Source organism: Canis lupus, chromosome 32, assembly GCF_011100685.1.
Source record: "Canis lupus familiaris isolate Mischka breed German Shepherd chromosome 32, alternate assembly UU_Cfam_GSD_1.0, whole genome shotgun sequence".
Lineage (NCBI taxonomy): Eukaryota > Metazoa > Chordata > Mammalia > Carnivora > Canidae > Canis > Canis lupus.
Window position 1 is genome coordinate 9,381,118 of NC_049253.1, and position 21,874 is coordinate 9,402,991.

The 21,874-nt window shown below is 39.4% G+C and overlaps 1 pseudogene; it reads left to right on the top strand.

The window, feature by feature from the left end:
* The first annotated feature begins 17,531 nt into the window (after positions 1 to 17,531).
* Positions 17,532 to 20,827, top strand: LOC100686154 (annotated as a pseudogene).
* Positions 20,828 to 21,874: the final 1,047 nt, after the last annotated feature.

Consider the following 21,874-nt stretch of genomic DNA (forward strand, 5'->3'; position numbering starts at 1 on the left):
TTATATAAGTAAAGACTAAATCATTTTTAAAGTTAGTTAAGTAATCCACTAAGCAGACTAAAGCATATGGATTTGAGAGTACTGACATCACCCGGGCACTTGGGGAATAAGGTTTTTTTTGGCATTTTATTGAATGACAAGTAACTTTCAGAATCTCCTCTTTCATTATGTAGAACTGCACAATATTCATGCTGTAATACGTGTGTAACGTATATGAGAAAACCTGGCTTGTCAGTATAATTGTAGCTGGAGCAAATTTCACTGTACTCTGGTTATTTCTCAGGGTTTCAGAATAAGATCTATATAGTTAGAAAAAGGAAGCAGAAAACTAAAGGTCATTGTCTTGGGTTTTTTTGTTTTGTTTTGTTTTGCCGGGTGGTTGGCAGGACCGCAGCAGGAGAGGGCGGTACGGCAAGTTACTGGAAATAACTTTAGGTCTGCAATCAAGATCCACAAGCCTTGGGGCACCTGGCTGGCTCAGTCGGTTAAGCAACCAGGTCTTGATTTTAGTTCAGATCATGATCTCGCCGTTGTGGGTTCGAGTTCTGCACTTAATGCGGAGTCTCCTCCAGATTCTCATTCTCTTTTCCTCTCCTTTTGGCTCTCCCCCTGCTCACTCTCTTTCTCTAAAATAAATATTTTTTAAAATCCTTAAACCTCAAATTTCATCAATTCTGTGGAGTTAGGCAGTCCTACAACCTTCCTGAATCCCAATTTCTTCTATTGACCTATGAAATGGGGGATCTCCAGGGTGTCTACTAATGGTAGGTCCTGTCTGTAGAGCAGAGAGGAAGTAAGGATGCATCCTCATCCTCCTGGTGCAATCTAATCATGGTTTTCTCAAAATCTTCAATTTCTCCCTTTTTCCTATTAATGATATTTCAAATTCTATTTGGCAATGGTATCCAAAGATAAAACAAAAATTACCTTCTGGGGTTTCCCCTCCATTTTGCTTTTTTTAAGATTTTATTTATTTATTTGATAGAGAGACAGAGATAGCAAAGGAGATCATGAGTGAGAGCACAAGCGGGAGGAGAGGGAACAGGCTTCCTGCTGAGCAGGGAGCCCAATATGGGGCTCAATCCCAGGACCCTGGGACCATGACCTGAGCCGAAGGCAGATGCTTAACCAACTGAGCCACCTAGGCTCCCCCATTTTGCTCCTTTTCAGCAACACCTTTTTTTCACTTAATAAAATCACTCAGTGTTCCTGAAGCTCACTGCATTCTTTCTTTTTTGTTTTTTAAAGTTTATTTATTTATATGAGAGAGGGAAAGGGGAGGATGAGGGAGGAGCAGAGGGAGAGAATCTTCAAACAGACTCCCTGCTAAGCACAGAGCCCAGTGAGGGCTCTATCCCACGACCCATGAGGTCATGACCAGAGCCAAAACAAAGAGCTGGGTGTTCAACTGACTAAGCCACCCACATGCCCCACAGGTATGAATATTTTTAATGCAAGGAATTAAAGGCTTACACAGTGGTTGGAAAGGTGGAAAAATTAAGGTCAAGGAGGCAATCAGTGATAATCTCATCATTATAGCACCACAGGGTTCTCAAGTGCTGACACACAAGATTCTTAGAATATCCAGAACCTCTGGAAGGTTCCCACTGACCTCTCAGTCTGCAGAACTGATGCAGGTAATTCTCAGGAACCCCTCCTGGAAACTGCTTAGAGTCTCACATCTGCTAGGTCATCTGCCTTCAGATGCCTCCAGAAAATGGCCCCTTTCTCTTCCAAACCTTTTGCTAGTGTCTTCTATTCCAATAGGAGGATTCTGGGAAATATAGTTCTCAGTTTCTTCTGCAATGTAGACTGTAGGAGGTAGAGCAGTGATTCCAAGTTGACTCCAGATTAACCAGCACACCTACTAAGTGCAAGGTTCAGTGCTCAATGCTGTGGGGAACACAGTGAAGATTCATGTGTGGATCTTCTCATCCTGCTTCCAATCTGGTAGAAGTGACAAGACATGTGAATAAAAACAGTGGTTCAATGAAGAAGACCGGGCCGGAGGCAGATACAGGGACAATGCCAGGCAATTTATTTTATTTTATGTTTTTAAAGATTTTTATTTTATTTATTCATGAGAGACAGAGAGAAAGAGGCAGAGACGTAGGCAGAGGGCAAAGCAGACTCCCTGCAGGGAGCCCGATGTGGGACTCAATCCCTGGACCCAGATCATGCCCTGAGCCAAAGGCAAATGTTCCACCGTTGAGCCACCTAGGCATCCCAATACCAGGCAGTTTAGAGAAAGAGATGGTTTCCAGCTGCCAGGGAGATATCAGGGAAGACTTCAAGGACTTCAGATTGAGCTTTGAAGAACCAGAAAGTTTGGGGTATAAATAAGCATGGAAAAACAGGGAATTCAGGGGCATGAAAATGGCATGAAGAGAGTCACAGAAATAGAAAACAGTGTCTCTTGATCTCAGCTCAGGTCTTGATTGCAGGCTGGTGAGTTCAAACCCTGTGTTGAGTTCCATACTAAGCATGGAGCCTACCAAACACACACACACACACACACACACACACACACACACACAACCTCACACTTGGAATTCTAAGCTGTGTCTGTTTTCATGATCAAACCCTGACTAACTTGTTTAATAAATATTTGCAGAATGAATGGAAAATAATTCTATTGTGTGGAAAATCAGTGGATATCCCATTTATGTTTATTGTTCAAAGGGAAAGAAAGTAACATGTATTGTGAGTTGATTATGTGACAGGCAATTTTCCATGCATTATTTACTACCTCCCAATAGTCCTAAGAAATCAGTGTCATTGTCCCCATTTTATACATAAGGATGTGGAATGAAGACAGTCAAACAGATATCCTGCCTCACAAAGCAGTACATTGTCCACTTTATGATGGTTAGTGTATGTCAAATTAGTGTTTGCCTTTGTGGTGATCACAAATAATTTCAAGACCCATTTGAACACTGATTATCAGCCAAATTTTTCAGAGCAGCTTTTTCTGCCCGGAGTAAAGGCCTGTGTTTTCCTTCAGTTATCCCACTAAATAGACTATCTGTAACTACTGGATTTGATTAAACTATTTGAGTCAAATTTTCTTCAATCATAGAGATGCCACATATTTACCGGCAGCTAAGAATCAGTACTTTTCTATGGTGGATGAAATGGCAAAGTTAGAAGTTTTTTAAATATCTGAAATTTGAGGTAAAGTGGCCTTATATATTCAACATAAGAAAGACATTGTACAATAAATGACTAAACCATATACTTTTTCAGTTACAGTTTAATTACCCACCAATATGTGATGAGAGTGATTGGAGATTATCCAATAACTACTTCTTCTTGACTTTATGAAAATGCTGAAGACTTTGATCCTAAATACAATGACCTGAAATGCATGCCAAAGATTTATTGCTCATTGCAAATTATGTAGAATATTTTAGAGAGTGCAATTACATGTGCACTTATAAACATTATAGTCATACCATAAATAGTTCTCCATGTTGAACAATGATGTTGATTTATGTGTTTGACTTAAAACATGAACAGATAAAATTACAGTGGTAGAAAAATATGTAGGAATACAATGAATTTCAGAAAAATTTTATTCAAAAGGAGAATTAATGTTTATGATTTAACACTTAACATTTTTGTAGAAAATTGGCAATTCCACAACGATTTTGTTGTTATTGTTTGGCTTTGGTTATTTATTCTCTTTGTACTAGCTTTGAAAAAGTGAAGGGCACTCCTTAATATAAGAAAAAGAAGCTGGTTTTACTTCAAATGGCAGAGCTCTTACATTTGCAGATAAGCAATTGTGGCTCAGATTGGATATGTGATTTTTAAATTTCTAATTCTGTCAAAATTAGGTGTTTGCTGAGACAGAAAAGTCAGTTTAAATTTCCAGAGAAGTGACAGATTGTTGTTCAAAAGTGTGTCTTATTTTGTTATGATGACTCTAAATCTATTTTGAATGTTCATTTCATTTTTTTAAAATGATGATACGACTTGACAGTAAATTTTGAGTAGATAAAACAGTCTCACATTAAAAAACAATATGGTTGGGATGCCTGGGTGGCTCAGCAGTTGAGCATCTCCCATTGGCCCAGGGGATGATCCCGGAGTCCCAGTATTGAGCCCCACGTCGGGCTCCCTGCATGGAGCCTGCTTCTCCCTCTGCCTGTGTCTCTGCTTCTCTCTTCCTCTGTGTCTCTCATGAATAAATAAACAAAATATTTTTTAAATAAAAAATAAAAACAATATGGTCAATTAAAATAACTTACCAGCAAAACATATTACGATTCAAAATTAAAACCTTCAGAGAGTAAGCAAATGACTTTGCTTTATCAGATTCTTTTTGGACAACAGTGACATTTATAAAATGAATACCAATTTTACCTGTCTGTACTAAGGCATAATAAGTTCAAAAGGACTACAATTATTATGTTTAGTTAACCAAACATTGAGTTGGCCTGGAGTTTGGTGTGACATGTGTCTTGAGGCCCTTTTAAATTTTGTTCACTTTGGATGGAATCACAGCCAATTGGTTTATCAACATAAATATTTCAGAGAGCAGAATAAAGCTTCCTTCCTTAGAAAACCCATTATAACTTAATTAAATAATCACATTCATGCCTACAGGTGAGGCAAAGAGTATTATCTATTCAGAAAGAGAAATCTTATTCCCTTCTGTTGGAGGAAAGAAAACATTAAATAGAAAATAAAATTACTAATAAAGAAAATAAGGCACTTACACTGTGTGTTCACAGAAAAGAAGCCTGACTGAGAAGATGAACATGCTGGAAACACAGTTGACTAGTGTGGAGAAAGGAGAATGTTGGAGCAGATAGGTTGATTTTCCCTTCCCTCTCTTTATACTCTAGTCTATTTATCCTTTAAGGCCACTCTCACAAAAGCACAAACTTTACAATACATTTGTGTATCAAGCACAATCACCTATTGCTCTTGTCTTTTTTTTTTTTTAAAGATTTTATTTATTCATTCATGAGAGACAGAGAGAGAGGCAGAAACAAAGGCAGAGGGAGAAGCAGGCTCCATGCAGGGAGCCCGATGCGGGATCCGATTCTGGGACCCTAGGATCACACCCCGGGGCCAAAGGTAGGCACGAAACTGCTGAGCCACCCAGGCTGCCCTGCTCTTATCTTCTTACGAGAACATTATATGTTCATTGCCAGAAGGAGGAAAAATAGAAAAAGTAATCATAGATAAGCAACAAGAGAAACATAGAAAACATCATCACTATCTTTAATTCAGTGCCCCCACTTCTCATGCCTATTCTTTTCTTTACTGTTTCATAAAAAACTTTAATTTCAAAATATCAATATAAATATTCATTTTCACAAAAATATGATCATGTTAAACATAATTTTTTGCAAAATATTTTCTTTCATACAATGATTATGTGAAGGCAGCAGAGTGTCAAGAGAGGCAGATACTGGAAGGTGAAGCCCACAGATTCTACAGACACACTACCTGGTGTTGCATCCTGGCTCTGCTGGGGACTAGCTGTGTGATCCTGCACAAGGATGTCATTGCTCTGCTTTGTCTTCTGTAAAATGGACATAATAACATCGTTATATTATACTAACATTTTATACTGTATTATATTACATAATGTTATGAGGATTAAATGACATTTCTTTTGAAGTGCTTAGAACAGTGTACATAATAATCATATATAAGTATATACAATTTATTTAATCAAAATCTCTTGGTAGGTATTTAAATTATTACCACTTTTCTATTATATTGCCAATTTCATAATGGAGATAGATTTTTGCATGTGTCTTTACACATTTGTCCAATTTTCTTGAGATAAATTCCTAGAAATAAAATTATTGTGTCCAAGGATATGCACACTTTAAATTCTGGTAAAAAAAATTGCAAGAAAAAATTGGCACATCATAGATGCTCTGCCTATTGTCACTCCCTCTGAGCAGTGCTGAATCTAAATGTGGTTGTAGGTTTTGAAACGTAGTTCTCAGACTTTAGTTTTTGTGGGAATCACCCAGGAGCTCAAAACTTGCCCATAGAGATTTAGTAGATGGAGGGTGAATTCTTGGAATCTGCATTTTTTTTTTAAACAAGCTTAGTTAATTCTGATGTGGGTGGCCAATGGATTAGAAAAATTGCATCTTCTCTGACCTCTCCTCTGACACTGACAGCTAGCTACAACTTCACTGACATTACAGTTGGGTTCAGCAAAGACAATTCTACCAGAAGCTGGGCAGAAAATACCATATTTCACAAGCCAACTATTGATATATGTGGGAGTTTTTTTCATTATAAGGCACAATAAAAGTGAATCCTCTTTAAAGTTGTCCTCAAAATTTCTACAGCTAAAACAGATTTTGCCATTTTGCCAGTCTGTATGTTATCATTAGTGACAAATGGTTGGGTCGTTATCTCCAAATCCTCTCATATATAATCTTCCCAAAGTAGATCTCATCGTTTCAAATGTAGTTTTTATTCCAGGAGTAAAACTTCTATATAGTATGCCAAAGTGTAAAACAAAGTAGAACAAAACCAATTTTCCAAATGTGAGAGAAAGTCTGAGGTTAGCAGTTTTGGACAGCTCAGGCAGGCCCAAACACTCAACTTTTGTGCTTATAAGCCTTTCTGGCGTGGGTGTGTACCACAATCTATATTTTTGTAAGCTACCAGTCTAATTAGTTAGCTCCCCTCTGCTCATAAAGGTTGGTTGCAGAGGGTTGGGAAGGGGTCACTGAGTGCCAAAATCAGAGACAGCTGTTGAGAAAAACAAGTCTCCCTGGGGATTGTTAGAACTAACTAAAGAGAAAGAAAAATGGTGGGATTGGGGGGAGGCCATTCATTCAAATTAATAAAATAATCTCACATCCTTAGCATCAACAGACTAGTAAATTAGTTTAGGTAGAATCTGCCTTTACTTAAAATAATAAAAACATATTCTTGAAACGGAGAAGTTGCTTTTAACAGAATTTTTCTTCTACATTAATCATTCTGCCCAATGAGTAAATATTTAAAGAATAATCACTACCTTAGATTGACATTTCAAAACTTTGTTCCACTTGATTATATGGATCTCATCTCAATCGTTTTCTCCAAATGGGTTCTCTTCCCTCTACCTCCATTAATGGCCTGCTTCTCTATCTTACCTTTCTTATTTCCTTTCACTGTCAGACAAAATCTTGCCTTCTTTTCACTCCCAAATTTCTGGAGTTTCTATTTCCTCAGCAGACAATTTCCAGTTGATTCCCAACAAGATGGCTTCTGATAAATCTGATCCAGGGATGAATCAGCACTGTTGAAGGCCACCAAAAATTTCTTGAGGGTGAAATTCAGTGGACTTTTACTCTCAAGCCTCATGCTTTGGATTATCTGCCATAACTGACATTCCGTTTCCAGATTTTTCTTGATGTTCTCCTCCCTTGATGCCAAGAGTTAGAAGCCAGTGGCTTACTCAGTGCCTAATTAGACCCAAAGTTTTTTGGTTTGGGGTTTTTGGGGTTTGGAGTTTGATTTTGGTTTGGTTTGGTTTGGTTTGGTTTGGTTTGGGGGAGGAGAAAGGACCAGCATACAACTTTTTAACAAAAGTTGTGCTCATTTCAGGCACTCAAAATTCACACCATCCTCACCTGCACCTTCACACATCACTGCCTGACCAGAAAGACATGCACATCTACAGCATGGCACTACATTGTCATGATTCCTCTCTGGCCTGTCTCTAATTCCACTCTCCTTCCTCAACATAATTTGTTAGCCATGTAGTTCTTTTGGTATCTACATATTCATCATCGAAATTATTATCCATTCTAATAATGTCAAGTGTTCGAAGTAATGATCCTAACATTGACATTTTCTGCCTTAACTTTGCTGCTGAAATCCGGTAATTGTAGATTGCCAATTGATTTCTAGGTATTTCCTACAGGATTTTCTGCCATCAGCCTTGAGCTCAACATGTTTAAAAGAAAACTTATGTTCTTTTATGACAGACTGTTTTTTATCTTCTCACTTTCATATTTTGATGAGAAGTATTATTATTCTTGCAGTAGTTCAAATTGAGACTTTTTTTGAATCTTCATTGAATACCCAGTGATGCCTCATTAATTTGATTCAAAATTGATGCATAAGAAAACCAAGGATTCAGAGACTCGTGTAAAGCCATTCATCAGCTGGTCAGTGATAATGTTCTTGGACAAAATCTAGGTTTCTTGATGGTCAGATTTAGTATTCTCTTCCCTGAGTCAGGCTGCCTTCATACTAAGAAATTTCATTACATTCTTACAAAGATTTCTAACCAAAGAAAATTCAGTAAGCAATTTTTTTCCTGAATATCAGGGTAATTTTGAAATGCTAAGAGAGTTAATTTAACTGACAAAAAGTAAGCATTGAACTACAAAGCTTTATATTCACTACCAGATTTACAGAGAAAAGATAGATTTTGTCTTAAAAATTTAGTTCTGAGGGCAGCCCGGGTGGCTCAGCGGTTTAGTGCTGCCATCAGCCCAGGGCCTGATCCTGGGGACCCAGGATTGAGTCCCACGTCGGGCTCCCTACATGGGGCTGGTTCTCCCTCTGCCTGTGTCTCTGCCTCTCTCTCTGTGTCTCATCAATAAGTAAATAAAATCTTTAAAAAAAGAAATTTAGTTCTGAAAATGTTCAATTTGGGTCTGAAGAGACTCTGAGAGTATAATGATGAGGAGGATAGTGATTCTCGATAATATTTCTTTTTTTAAAAGATTCTATTTATGTATTAGAGAGAGAGAGCAAGAGACAGAGTATGAGCTGGGGGGAGGGGCAGTGAGAAAGTGGAAGAGGCTGAGGGACAAGAGGACTCCCTGCTGCAGGGAGCCCAATGCAAGGCTCCATCTCAGGACCCCAGGATCAGGACCTGAAGGTAGTTGCTTAACTGACTGAGCCACCCAGGTGCCCCTCTAGATAGTATTTCTTGACGATAGATTTCACTTAAGCTTTATAGCAAGCCTATGAGTTACAGATTATTTTTATCTCCTTTTTTATTGCTAGGGAAATGAAGACTTACGGATATTAAGCACCTTGTTCAAGGTCACATAGTTAAAGGGGTGGGAGCCAGAGTTACAACCCAGGTCACTTGGCCCAATTCCAAACTGTTGTCAAGCGAGGAAGTATGCCTCTGCCAAAGCTATCCTAGTTAATTCTGGCACTCTCACAATTTCTGTAGCATTGTTCCTTAAATTTTTAAAATTTTCAATTTCATAAACATTTTAGTTCCTTTACATTTTTTTAATGACAGCACATCTTTTCAATAGACTCTACTCTTAAATTACAATGCTAATGTTACCTGGTAGTTGAAAGAAACATAAACGAATGAGGAGCTCCTTCCCAGGTATTCTGCAAGATACAGGAAAGAACAAACCCTCCAAGGCCAACCATACTGAGCCCAAGGGGCAATTGAGAATGCCTTGTTATCCCTGGTAGAGAGACCACTTCCTTGCAAAGAGTATTAGTTCAGAAAATATATTGTGAAAGGATTGTGCATGTCAGGAGTTCAGCAGTAGGGACGCCCGGGTGTCTCAGTGACTGAACACCTGCCTTTGGCTCAGGGCGCTCAGGGTGTGAGCCCGTCATCTGGGATCGAGCTCCACATTGGGCTCCTTATGGGGAGCCTGCTTCTCCCCCTGCCTATGTCTCTGCCTCTCTCTGTGTCTCTCGTGAATAAATAAATAAAATCTTAAAAAAAAAAAAAAAGAGGGCTGCAGTGGACACTCAGCTCTTTGTCCCTCAAATTTTCCATATGCATTTTATCCACCTGTAAACTCAGATGACTCCTTGTTCTTGAGCAGTGGTGCCAGCTGGCACTTCAGCAGCTTGTTTTCTTCTCATTTCTTTCTCATTTTCAGCAGCTCATTTGGTTTCTTCCCTATGGGCTCCTATTCCCAACTCAAAATCACTAACATATTTGATAAAGAGGATTTGCCTAAAACATTTCTTGTCTTTAGTCCATTTAACTATTACAGGATCTGGATTTTCTCAAACTCTATAAACTATCATATTTGTCCTTTATTATAGTCCATTTATATGTATTTTATATATATTATTAAATTATATATCTATTTTAAAGATTTTATTTATTTTAGAGAGAGAGAGAGAGCATGAGCAGTGGGAGAGGTAGAGGGAGAGAGAGAAAAAAAATCTCAAGCAGACTCCCCCACTGATTGTGGAACCCAATTCAGGACTGGATCTCATGACCCTGAGATCACGACCTGAGCTGAAATCGAGTTGGATTCTTAACTGACTGAGTCGCCCATGTGCTTAAAAATATATTTTTAATATATATTTAAAGAATAATAAATATGTATTATTTTTATATCTATTATATATAATATATAATTTATAGTATATATAAATATAAACATACAATATTACATATTTATTCTTTAATATAGTTATTAAATGTAAAATATATTATTTATGTTTATTATTATATATTATAAATAAATAACACATAATATATATATTTTAAAAGGTCATGAAATTCAACAAAGTATAGAGGACAATGGACTGAAGTAATAAATTCTGTCTTGAGTTCTATTCCAGGTAGTGATTGTCACTTATCCACTGTAGACCTCTGTTCCCTTATTTATTGAAAAAGAAGGGGGTGTCTGGGTAGCTCATTTGGTTAAGTCTGCCTTCCACTCAGGTCATGATCTCAGGGTCCTGGGATCGGTCCTGTGTTAAGCTCTGTGACAGCTTACAGTCTGCTTTTCCCTCTCCCTCTATTTCTGCTCCTGCCCGCCCCTGCTCCCACTCATACTCTTTCTGTTTCTCTCTCTCTCTCTCAAATAAATAAATAAAACCTCAAAAAAAAAAGAAAGAAAGAAAAAGAAAGAGTTGACTAATTCTCTATTGTCTAGTTCAAATGTTATTTATAGTAATAGTAGTAATACCTAACATTTATGGAGAGCATTGAATGCTTTGAGCATTTTACCCTTTCTAAACACTGTGCTAAGTGCATTCTTTTCATTATCACACCTAATCTTCAGAAGAGCTGCACATGATAGGTAGTAATGGTAATATTATTCCACTTTTCAGTTAAGGGAAATGAGGCCTAGAGGGATTAAATAGCTTGCTTATGGCACTCATTACTAAGTGGTTTCCATTGATGTTGAGGCTATTCACAAATATTCCAGGTTATGTCTCCTTCTAAGCACCCACTGGATTTTATTTCCCCAATGCCCCCACCACTCCTAAAGTAGGGCAATAACCATATAAGTTGCCTTGGTCTTAGAAATGTGGACTTATGTTCTGAGCAGAAGTTCAAGGAGTCAGTATAAAATTCACCAGAGTTCTTTTTCTACTTGCCATCAATGTTTCAGATATTGATGTCAGCTCTGTCAACCAGGGTTCTAGAATGGGGACAACATAGACTAGGGACCCCAGCCACTGTGGCATGTAGCATGTGTGAAAAATAAATCTTTGTGTGTCTTGGGGTTAGTTATCACTACAGCCCAACCTGGCCCATCCTGATGGATATAGAATACTGAAGGCATGACTTTCAATATTAGGTCTCACTGATTCCAAAATGCACAAGCTTGACCACTATTATGGACTGCATTGTGACCTCCCCCCCGCCCCTGCAAAATTCATACCTTGAAGCTCTAACTCCTAGAGCCTCAGCATATGCTGTATTTAAAACATAGGGCCTTTAAAGGAGTTAAAATGAGGACATTAGGATGTGCCCTAATCCAAACTGACTAGTATCCTTACAAGAAGAAATTCAAATACACAAAGACATACCAGGGATGTTGGCATAAAGAGGAAAGACCATCTGCAAGAAGGCAGCTACCTGCAAACCAAGGAGAGAGGCCTCAGGAGAAACTCATCCTGCCAACACCTTGATCTTGGACTGTAGCCTCCAGAACTGTGAGAAAACTAATTTCCGTTGTTTAAGCCACCCGTCTGTAGCATTTGTTACAGCAGCCTTACAAAATATTGCAACTACATACTCCATTCCCTCGTAGATATACCAAATACTGAGTCATCAAGACCCTAAAAACTAAAATATCATAACTACACATTTCAAATTTAACTAACACTACAATCTATAGATTTTTCCATATAGTTTTCTTTAAAATAAAAAGTGATTCACCTAGTTGCTCTACAAAGCAGTATTAAGTTCATCTGGCAGGAGATATTGTTACCAGGTCATGAAATCTAAAAATGTATTTTTACTAATGTCAAAGGGACTGCTTGGGCATCACCCATTGCTGAATTTCTAGCAAATGCAAATGGCATCCATGTAAAAAAAATTAGTAATAAATGACAGAATTAGTGAGAGTTATCATAGCTCTGAAAATCTTAATTCTCTGCTACTCTATATTTGGAATACATATTTCTTTAGATAAAACAACATTTTTAAGGCAATCTATAATATTTTTAGGTAGGCAATAACTGAAGAAAATTGAAGGTGACTCAGCAGATTCAACATTTTGTGCTGTTTCTTTAAATATATGATAATTCCCCAGATCTTTTAGACCCTTACACGATTGGAACTAGACATTCTTTAGATTCTACTCTCTAGAAGGCATTGCTTTGAGCATAGTCTGAAGCCTTTAATTGTTAGGCACTAAAAGAAATGAAAATGATGATAAGCATTTTAAGATGGCCCCATGAGCTTTGCCTCTAGTGTTACTCTCATGATTACATCATGCTATATGGCAAAATGGATTTTATAGGTATAATTAAGCGTCCTCATTGTTGTGGGTTGAATTTTATCACCTAAAAAGGTGTTGAAATCCTCACAGTACCTGTGAATGTGACCTCATTTGGAAATAGAGTCTTTGAAGATGACCAAGTTAAGATGAGGTCAATAATAAGACTTGTTTTCTTATAAAAAGGGGGAAATCTGGACAGAGGAAGATACACAGAGAGGGAAGATGATGTGAAGATACAGAGAGAAAGCCATTCACAAGGCAAGGAATCCGAGTCTACCACCAGTAGACTCAGTAGTACCACCAATGCAGGGGGGAGAGGCAGGCAACAGATCCTCCCTCCCAGCCCTCAGAAGGATCCAAAGCTACCTGCCCACACCTTGATTTTGCCTTTCTAGCCTTCTGAACTGTGAGTTGGTATGTTTCTGTTGTGCAAACCACCCAGTTTCTAGTATTTTGCTGTGTTAGCCTTAGCAAAATAATGCACTAATCGGTTGACTTTGCATTTTAAAAAAGATTGTCAGGGTGAACATAATCTAATCACATGAGCTCTTTAAAAGCAGAGTTTTCTTCAGCAAAAGAGGAAATCAGAGAGATTCCAAGCATGAGGAGGATTGCACCTGGCAGTCTCAGAGAAGGAGGGGTCATGTGCCACACTACTGAGGGGAATCTCTAGTTGCTGAAAGTGGTCAAGCTGACAACAGGCTTTAAAAGGGGGGAATTCAAGACACCTGGGTGGCTCAGTGGTTGAGCATCTGCCTCTGGTTCAGGTCGTGATCCTGGGATCCTGGGGTTGAGCCTGGGATCCTGGGATCGAGTCCTGCATCAGACTCCCTGAGGCGAGCCTGTGCTTCCCCCTCTGCATATTTCTCTGCCTCTTTCTGTGTCTCTCATGAATAAATAAGTAAATTCTTTAAAAAGCGGGGGGGATTCAGATTAGTACCTACAAGAAATCAAATTCTGTCAACAACCTGAAAGAAGCTGGAAGTGGACTATTTCTCGGAGCCTCCAGATTTAAGAGCCAAGTCCAGACAACACTTTGAATTTGGCCTTCGAATCTCTTATCAAGATACATCAGTTGAGGGCAGCCCGGGTGGCTCAGCAGTTTGGTACCGCCTTCAGCCCAGGGTGCGATCCTGGAGATCTGGGATCGGGTCCCATGTCGGGCTCCCTGCATGGATCCTGCTTCTCCCTCTGCCTGTGTCTCTGCCTCTCTCTGTGTGTGTCTCTCATGAATAAATAAGTAAAATCTTAAAAAAAAAAAAAAAGTTGAGCCCACCCAGACTTCTAACATATAGACTATGAGATAATAAATAGATATTGTCTGAAGCAGCTGTTGGGGGTAATTCAGTACATACCCAGAGAAAATAAATACGCCATAGCTAGCAAGTATTTGGTGCTTTCTTTCCAGCACTGTTCTAAGTCTTTCATTTTTTTTTTTAATTAACAATTTGCAATGTGATTGGGGCTGTTGTCCCGAGGCAATAAAGATAAATTCGGAATGGAAATTATGTGACATCTGAAAACAAGAGCCAAGAAGCAGACACAATAAATAAAATGCCTTATTCAAGAGAAGCAGAGCCAGTTGAACAGAGTGGGAATTTAAATAAGTATAATAAATACCTTCATAAAGATAAGTGAGGATATTGGGAACACAGAGCAGGAACAATTATGAGGAAGAACCATTTAGCAATTTTGAATATAGAAAAATACATCATTGTCAAAAACATAGTAATGGTAGAACAGACCATGCCAGTGGTCCAAGAGAGGTCTTGGTACCACTTGGCAGCCCCCTGTAGGAGTGAGGGAATTGTTAGATGTCTGGAAATAACTTGTCAGAAGCTTTGGAAAGGCTTTTATTTTTTAAAAAGCCAGAAAGAAATACCTTTAGAGACATATAATCCAAATTTTCTTAAAAGATAATCTCTTATAAGATAATTTCTCTTATAAGAAATTCTTAAAATAAGAATTAAGAAGTATTATATCTATTTTATTCTCCCTCCCCCGAAATATTCCACTGCATTATTGAGGCTAGGAGGCATGTGGGAAAAACTTCCAGTGAACCGTTTATTACAGCCATGTTCACACACATGGCTGATTTGTACCTTGATTACTATGTGAATTGGAGATTGCCACACCTCAGGAAAGACATCATGGAGCCAGTAAAGTCAGAGAGGCAAATAAAGTAATCAGTTGGGTTGAAGTCCTGACCCAAGAGCATGACCTTGCGGTTTTAGACCATTCATTTTCTGGTGTCAGGCCCGAGGCCAATTTCAGGCCCTTGGGTCTTTCTCTTCTCCACACATTTCCTGCCCTAGGATGAACCCTGGAGACCAGTGGGCAAGAATCCCATCTCCCTCCAGCTGTCCTAACTCCCCTTTGTCTGTTTTTTCTCTAGCTACAGAACAGCCCAACCAGGCTCCAAGGCAGAGTACACTCAGTGACCTTTCCAGGACCACAGTGACCTGGTAGCCAGTGAGTGGAGAGCTGACATATAACCAAAGTCCAAGCCAGGAGCCTGTTATGGAGCAAGCCAGTTCAGGTGAAGGAGGTCAAGGTATAAAGTCCAAATCCAGGAAATCATTGAATTAAGAAGGCCAAAATTAGTGACTAGTGAATTGAGTAGGAGGTGGTCTGGAGGCTTTCCAGAGACAGAGTGCACATATCTGTGGAGTCTTGTCTATGGACTGGTAAGGCATTTAGAGTATGAATGAGCAACTTATCATTTTGCCCCTGAACCACAGCCTAGCGGTTTCAAGCATACTATTTTCAATAAGCTTTTCTGATATTGATTCTCAACTTGTGTAGAAATGAAGAGTATCTCCCATTCTTCGATTTTCCATCACAAGGCTCCATTAATTTCATTTGGAAGCCTAAGACCACTAGCCACCCCCTTTGGACAGCACGCTGTGCCTGTTCCCACCTGGGTGTGTGGAACTCTTTCTTACTCTGGCTCTCACTAGGCTACCTTACCTTGTTGCATTTGACTTAGATGTGCTAAAGACCAGAAATGTGACAGGAACATCCAGGGACAGGAGAAAATATTATCACATTCTACAAATCACAAAGGCTGTGAATAAAACATATTGTTCTCATTCATTTGGGGAATATAAATAATAGTGAAAGGGAATATAAGGGAAGGGAGAAGAAACGTGTGGGAAATATCAGAAAGGGAGACAGAACGTAAAGACTGCTAACTCTGGGAAACGAACTAGGGGTGGTAGAAGGGGAGGAGGGCGGGGGGTGGGAGTGAATGAGTGACGGGCACTGGGGGTTATTCTGTATGTTAGTAAATTGAACACCAATAAAAATAAATTAAAAAAAGAAAAAAGAAAAAAGAAAAAAATAAAATAAACTGCAATGAGCTACCAAAAAAAAAAAAAAAACATATTGTCACATCCTGAATCAGACATTCTTGGAATCTTAAAGTGTTTATTAAGATTAAATAAATTCTAATTTTTGCATGAAGTAGTTATGCAGAAACTACTGGAAGAAATTTTATCAGAGTCAGTGGTTATGGCTCAATATAAAAAGAAATTTATGAACGGTCTGAGAAAAGCCATGTATGAAATCTGCATAATAGATTATGAAGTGAAATTCAGGATTAGTCTTAGTACTACATAAGGTTAATGTTCTCAAGGACAACCATATGTGAACTTTTGACTTTTTTTGAGGGGGGACATCTTAGCACCCATTTTCCCTTCCTCAAAGCACTTTGGAGGAATTATTTCTCCCAGCTTTAAGCAGTCTTGTTGGTATTATGTTCAGGATTTCTTCCTTCCCCTAGCAAAAGAGCATCTAATGCCAGCTGGTCTAATAGGAATTTCTCTCCTGGGACTTGGAATTACAAGCAAACTGAATTAAGAGGACGACAACAACTTTTGGAGCTTTTCCTTCTATCATGGAGTCCAGAGTATCCTGCTGCTTAGATATCCAGAGACTATTCAAAGTCTTGTCTTCATTCTTTGTCTGGTCTCATCTATTCTCTAACTTCCCTTCCACTCTGTGAGACACCCACTCCAAAAATCATGTTGGTACTTGTTAATTACAGCACCAGATTCTAAATTGCTAGGTCCCCAGCAAAGTACCATAGAGTAACCACTGTTAAAGCATGACTAAATGAATCATTAAGTTTGGGATTGAACAAACCTAAGGAATAATGTATGCTCTTCCATTGACTTATTTTGTGATTCTGAAAAACTTGCTTAACTTCACTGAGCCTTGCCTATGAAGTGAGAACAAAGCCCCCATTTCAGGTTATTGTTGAAATTAGGTGAGCATTTCCATGAAAGTTCCTGGTATACGTAGAAAGAAAGCCTATGAATTTCCATATCAAAGTGGTCTGTTAATAATGAAAAATTGGACATTACTGATTTGGCCAGTGATGACAAGATAGAGTGTTGGGCAATCACTTAAAAGCAAAGATGTTGTAAAGAAAGTTATACTTAATAGTCAAAATACATTTTCCTCCTTTACCATACTAAACAGAGGTCAGAACTAGCTGTGCATGTATCTATTAATTCTGGCAATCGTTCTTGTTTGTTGGCAGTAGGTGACATAAAGTTTCCCATATGAATATTTTTAAAATAACTTGCTCTGAAAAATAAAATAAAATAAAAAAATAAAATAAAATAAAATAAAATAAAATAAAATAAAATAACTTGCTCTGAAGTTAAACACTTACCACTTCATTCTTGGCAGGTTTAAAACTGCATCTCTGTTTACAAAAAAAAATGAAAATGCTGCTTTACACAAAAGTTAGTTTCAGTCTGAAATAAAGAATAGACAGCACCAGTTTCTGAAGAAAGAAATTTTATCCTGGGAAGTAACAGTAGACAGAACGGGCCTTTCCGAGAAACAACTAGAACCATGACTGAGGGGTACTGCTCTCTTGCACCTCCATCGCTTTGTGTTGGTCAAGTACATTCAGGGGCTTCCAAATCCTACATCAATTCTCGGTAGAAACTATGAAAGCAAGAAATCAAGTCGAGTTACTCTCCTGTAACTAAGGAATTTTTAAATCTTGCATTGGTGTAATAGCAAATTTTTAAAAACAGAAGAACAGTAAAGAAAAAACCATCCTATAATAGGCCCCACTCCCTGCTAAGTCATTTGGAGCCGTGGGTCTATGGAACCAAGTGATCATGGCCCCAACTCCACTCCCACCGCAGCAGGGGGGAGAAGGGAGCACAGTGCCAAGCACTAGCCTTCCTTACCTGTGAACAACCTGGATCGAGTGAGCACATTCTGTTATGGAAATTTCTGGAAACTGAATAGTCTGTAGTAGGAACTAGCCAGAGAAGAAAGAGGAGCTCATCCTCGGGGCTCAGTGGCCCATGGTCTCCCCGCGCTCCGCCCTGGGCCCCCCGGGCCGAGCCTGCTCGCGCGCCCCAACTCGGGAGGGTCCTCCTGGCCTCGAGGGCGGACCCTGGTTGCAGTGAAGCCAGATGGGGTGCAGCGGCGGCTTGTGGGGGATGTGATCCAGCGCTTGAGAGGAGGGGCTTCAAGCTGGTGGGGATGAAGATGCTGCAGGCGCCAGAGAGAGCCTTGGGGAGCACCACGGTGACCTGCAGAGGAAGCCCTTCTCGGCAGCGCTCATGGGCTACGTGACCTCCGGCCCCGGGGTGGCCATGGTCTGGGAAGGCCCCCCTGTGCTGTGCCCCCCGGGGACCATGATAGGACACACGGACCCAGCGGAGGCCGCCCCCGCACCTGCAGCGTCCACATCAGCAGGAGCATCATTCCCGCCAGCGGCTCTGGGGAGGCGCCCAGAGGCAGCTCCAGCTACGGTTTCAGAGCCGTGGCCTGGGGGGCTGGGCAGATGGAAACCACCGGAGCAGCATCTACGCAGCCGGCGCACTCAGGCTGCCCTCGGCCACGCCAGCTGCCACCCAGGATCAACTACCTCTGTCGTCCAGAATCCCAGCCCACACCCACGGTCTGCCCTGCTGTCCCAGACCCCGTCTACCTTCCGGCCTACCCTACCCCAGAGGGGTTGAGCAGCCAACTTTATGTGCCTTTTACTATCCTGAGCCAGTAAGAAATTGGACCAAATCCTTTCTATACCAAAGTGCCAGACAATCTTTGGGGTGTCTCCAAAAGTGTGTAGTGTAAGCGCCCTTCCCCAAAGGGGGGTGGGACATTAGCATTCACTGTGTTGTGGAGGGGGTGGGTCGTTCATTACAGTGTCTGCCATCTCTGAGATTAGGGATGAGGACTTCATGCAAAGTCTTAGGAGTTTGAGAGTATAAATAAAGCTCACCTGCTCACACACTGGTTAAAAAAAAAAAAGAAAGAGAAGAAAGAAAGAAAGAAAGAAAGAAAGAAAGAAAGAAAGAAAGAAAGAAAGAAAGAAAGAAAGAAAGAAAGAAAGAAAGAAAGAAGAAAAGAAAGAAGAAAAGAAAAGAAGAAAAATGATTGCACAACCACAACTCTAGGGCAACATTTTTCAACTGTGTCAAATGAGATGGTTCTTCAGCCAAATCACCTTGAGATTGTGAAAATAAGTGTATATCTAGATTCACTGTTGATTCAAGGAATCAGAAGCTCCGTGGTGAAAACTTAGGAGACTCTTTAGCTAAACTGATGTCAAAGAAACCCTGACCTGGAGGCCTCAGAAATCTAATTTGTGCTATTTCCAAGTTTACCTTCTAGTTCAAAGACAAAACTAGAAGACACAATGCATTTAATAAACAATTATTGCTTCAGTTTTATGAGAGCCAAATCAAGAGAGAATTCTGCACAAATGGACCGTGAGAGACTCGTATTAATGATCATTTTTGCCCCAGTACCACATCTCCCTAACCTAGCAGTCATTCAGTGGCCACTGGAATCTGGCACAGGTCATTTTTTTCTCCCATAAATATTATTGGTCAGCACAGCCATTTTTGAAATTTCTGTTATTAACTAGCCTTAAAACTGGCAAATATGACATAAAAATCAATATCTCTAGTCCTTCGTGAGAAACCTAATTGACGACACTTGGTGGTCCGTGAGTAGCAGCCACCCCCACCTTAGACAGGCATTTGGAGTTTGTTTCATCACATATCCAACATTCTCTTTTCCCCCAACCAACCAAAGGATCAGCTGACATTTACTATTGAGCGTATGCTGGTATTTTTGTTGCTGTTCAATTAAAAAGAAAGTTAAGGTACCCTCCCTGAAGGTTGTCACTCATTTCCTCCCCAGCCCCAATACCTTGAAGCATTTGAGTTTGAAAACCATCCAACAATGATGATGGAAACCCTAATCCTAGCAGTCCTGACCTTGTTTTTTGCAAAATTGAGGCATAGGAGAGCTCTTTATCAGAAATGTAGGCTTTCCATTTTGTAATAACTTGGCAAGTAAGCAGCATTCTTTTTTTCAAAACCCTTGGAGGACCGTTCAGAAGAGACTTTTGGATTCATAAAATCGCCTGGTTAATAGCAAGAGACGGAGAGACTTGGAAAATCCAGAACACTCAATTCTGGAGCTATAGGAGCAGTCTGACATTGACCATACAGACAGTAGTGTACTTAACTTCATTGCTCAAATACTTAGGAAGGTTTAAAAACAGAATTTTTATAACATGCCAGTGAAACAATTCACAGAGTACAGCACTTTACAGGTTATAAAGTGAAATTATATTATTCCTTTCAGTTTTCACAGCAACCCTGAAAAGATTATATTATTATCTCCTTCTATAGACCAGGATTCTGCTGTTGGGTAGTCACCTGACTTATATGCAGTCAAACAGCTACGAAGCTGCAAAGGTGGAGTTTAAACACAATTCTTTGGATCTATATGTATTTTTCTCTCCACTACACAACAACCACCTCCCATTATAATTTCAGAAGCACATCCATAATTTTCAGAAGTACATTCACATAAAGCCAGAAAAAGTATAACACCACAAACCATACTAGCCACAGGGAGAGATCTCACACTCCCAAGCACTCAGATCTTTATTTCCCCCAAATAAGATAGAGAAATTCAGGGCTAACTGTCACACAATTCTTCTCCTCGTTCAGGTTTTAAAAGAAATGTGTCTCTTTCATTTGTTTTTTCATATTCTAGACAACTATCCAAGAGATTTACTGGAGGCAATGAAAGGCCATGGAAATGCTTATGCTATAGTCAAGTTCAAAGATTTAAAAAGAGAAGGTTCTATAGGCATGGCATATTAAAGCTGAAAGAGATCCATAAAATTGTTTAACCCGCTTCTCCTATGTAGACATGAGAATACAGGGCCCAGAAAAATGACATCACTTCTAAAGCTGACATCTAAACTCCAATATCCTGAACCCTAAGAATGCACATTTCTTATTACATTTCTTTTGGAATTTATCTTTTTTTGTTCATGTTGTAACTCTGGTCTTTTCCCTCTTGCTATTCTCTGTCTTGAAAGTTCTTTCTTCTATAATAATTGGTCTGTTAGAGTTTATTTCTTTTCTGGTATCCATTTTTGTAAAAGAGTTACTTTTAATAAAATAATAGCCACCTCTCATTCAAACAAAAAGCTAGAACCTTGTCCTTAACTTGCTACAGATTAACACATGTCCCCACTATTCAACCTCACAGCCTCACCTCAACCCAGGGAACTGTCATGATGGATCTCAAATTCATTCTTTCCTTCTTGTTTTCCTTAATATTTAGGTTTATTCTATCTACATGTATTCCTAAAATGTGTGTGTGTGTGTGTGTGTGTGTGTGTGTGTGTGTGTGTCTAGAAATAAATCATTTGGGTTTCCTTTTTCATTCTTTTATTTTTTTGCTCATTTCTTCTCTCTTCCTCCCACCCACTAACAAAGATATCTTCAAGTAGTAATTGACTCTCTGCTTTTCTTTCCAGTGACTCTTTTCCTTGCAGACTTGATTCTCTCAGATTCCAAACTCCAGAACCTTCACCTCTCACCTGGGTTCTGATGATGATGGATTTCTAATCTCTCCTCACCTCTAATTATGTCATCTTAATTGCACACATACTTGGACATTGTTCTTTGTATTCACAATTTTTAAAGTTATTAAAAACATCCCATAAAGCATCAAGGTTTGGTTGGATAAAGACAATTACAGTGACCCTCCTTAATCCACGGTTTCACTTTACTAGGTTTCAGTGACCCTAGGGCCCCAAAGCAGATGACCTTCCTTCTGAAGTATCATTAGCAGGTCAGTAGCAGCCTAACCACATTACAACACCTACATCAGTCACCTCACTTCATGTCATCACACAG